This window comes from Nicotiana attenuata, unplaced genomic scaffold (genome assembly GCF_001879085.1).
Source record: "Nicotiana attenuata strain UT unplaced genomic scaffold, NIATTr2, whole genome shotgun sequence".
NCBI classification, from domain to species: domain Eukaryota; kingdom Viridiplantae; phylum Streptophyta; class Magnoliopsida; order Solanales; family Solanaceae; genus Nicotiana; species Nicotiana attenuata.
This window is the reverse complement of record NW_017670602.1, coordinates 185,415-187,635: the sequence shown is the minus strand read 5'-3', so window position 1 is coordinate 187,635 and position 2,221 is coordinate 185,415.

Here is a 2,221-nt window from a genome sequence, read left to right as displayed (position 1 = left end):
CGATTTTATGGTAGAAATTACATGTAAATTGTAGAAAATTCATCAAAAACGGGTCAAGCTAGGGCTTGGAAAGCTGTGATGTAAAAATGGAATTTGGAGGGTCAAACGAGCTCCGATTTTGGTAAACTTTATATGCACGGACTCGTGGCGAGACGAGGAATCTGTTGGTGTGATTTTCGGAATTTTTCGAGAAGTGGGCCCGGGGCTCGGGTTTTACCAACTTCGTGAATTTTAGTACTTTTCGAGTATTTTTGATTGGGTTATGTTTCTTTAACCCATATTTATGTATTCGTTGTGATTTTGGCTAGATTCGACGCGCGAGGAGGTCGATACGAAAGGAAAAGGCATTGCGGACCATTCTACGGCCGGTTAGAGGTGAGTAGTTGGTGTATATGATGGCCTGAGGGTTTGAAACCCCGGCTTATCACATTGTGACGCTATTGTAGGGCGTGACTCGCACCCCATGGCAGGTGCGGGATTAGTTATGACTGGGGATTGAGACTTAGTCCATCCCGAACAAGAATATTTCTATATTGGCGACTGATACGCACCCTGTATTGAATATATCTGGGCTTATTGCCGTGTTTGGGGCCTTGTGCCGATCTGTAGAATCCTTAGAGGTTGAATGTCATTGTGATAGCATGCTTTTGTATAATCATTGAATCTCAGTCCTGTGTTTAATCACTGTTATGAAACGCTAAGTCACTTTTCCTGAAGTTAAATATCTAAAGTATATTCTTCTTAATAAATTGAAAATTGGGAAATTAATTGAATCTGTTACGTGACTCATATGCATATTGTGGACTGAGTATGGATCGGGCTGCGTGCTGCAGCGAATCGTATGATTATATTGCGCTTGGGCTGAAGGAGCCCCTCCGGAGTCTGTACACACCCCTAGTGAGCGCCGTCGACCTTAAATGGATCGGGCTACGTGCCGTAGCGGTCATGTGCATTGCATTGCATCTTTACATTATACTTGACTGATATATGTGAAGTTGTTTTGCTGTTAGTTCGTAGTTAGGTGTTGGACTGTTAGTTTTAGCTTTACTTTGTGGCATTTCGTGGATTTCTTATCTTCAGACATTTTATATGCTTATTACTCACTGAGTCGGTAGTACTCACCCCTACTCCCGGCACCTTGTGTGCAGATTCAGGTACACCGGAGGCTTAGCTGAGCAGTCTTTGTTTCCCAGAGCTTATCAGAGTTGTTGAGGTAGCTGCTTGACGTTCGAAGGACCTGACTACTCTTCCTATTTCAGTTTTATTTATATATACATTTCCAGACTTGAGTATTTTCGTTCAGATATTGTTATTCAGATTGTTTTAGAGGCTCTAGACTCGTGACCCCAGGTCTTTGGGAGCGTTGTATCAGACTTCGTGTTTTTCTCAGTATTATTCTATTATAAATATTGGATTATTATTCTAAAACCATTATAATCTCTTTAGATTGTCGGTTTGAGGTTTACGGTTAATTTGGGAACGATTGTGGTCTGTCTTGCCTAGCAATATTGTTGGGCGCCATCACGATCGGGTTTGGGGTCGTGACAAGTTGGTATCAGAGCCTAGGTTACTAGGCCTCGCGAGTCATGAGCCGGTTTAGTAGAGTCTCGCGGATCGGTACGTAGACTTCCGTATCTATCCTCGGGAGGCTACAGAACCTTTAGGAAACACTTCACTTTCTTAAAATTCAAATCGTGCGGCTTGTTATTATTAGAAAACTAAATTTCCGTATTCTATTCTCTCGCAGATGGCGAGAACCCGCGCTAACGGACGTGGCGGACGACCACTAGTGCCACCTAGAGGCCGTGGTCGCGGTAGAGGCAGGGCAGCAGGAACAACACCTGCTGACCCACCAGTTGACCAGGCTCAGGGTCAGATTCCAACACCAGTTGACCAGGCTCAGGGTCAAATTCCAGTTGTAGATGCTCCAGCAGCACCTGTTCAGGCACCGGCAGTGCCCATCGTGATTCCTGGTCTCCAGGAGGCTTTGGCTCAGATCTTGTCCGTCTGCACTGGCCTGGCTCAAGCGGTTTCAGCTACTACAGCGGCGGCTACTTCTCAGACCGGGGGTGGTCATCAGACCCCCAATGCACGCACACCCGAGCAGGTTGTTCAGGGCTTACAGACACCTGGGGTAGCTCCAGCTCAGCCAGTTCAGCCAGCGGCACCAGTTGCAGCAGTTGTTCCAGTTGCGCCAGTCGCACCAGCTCCAGCTCATGTG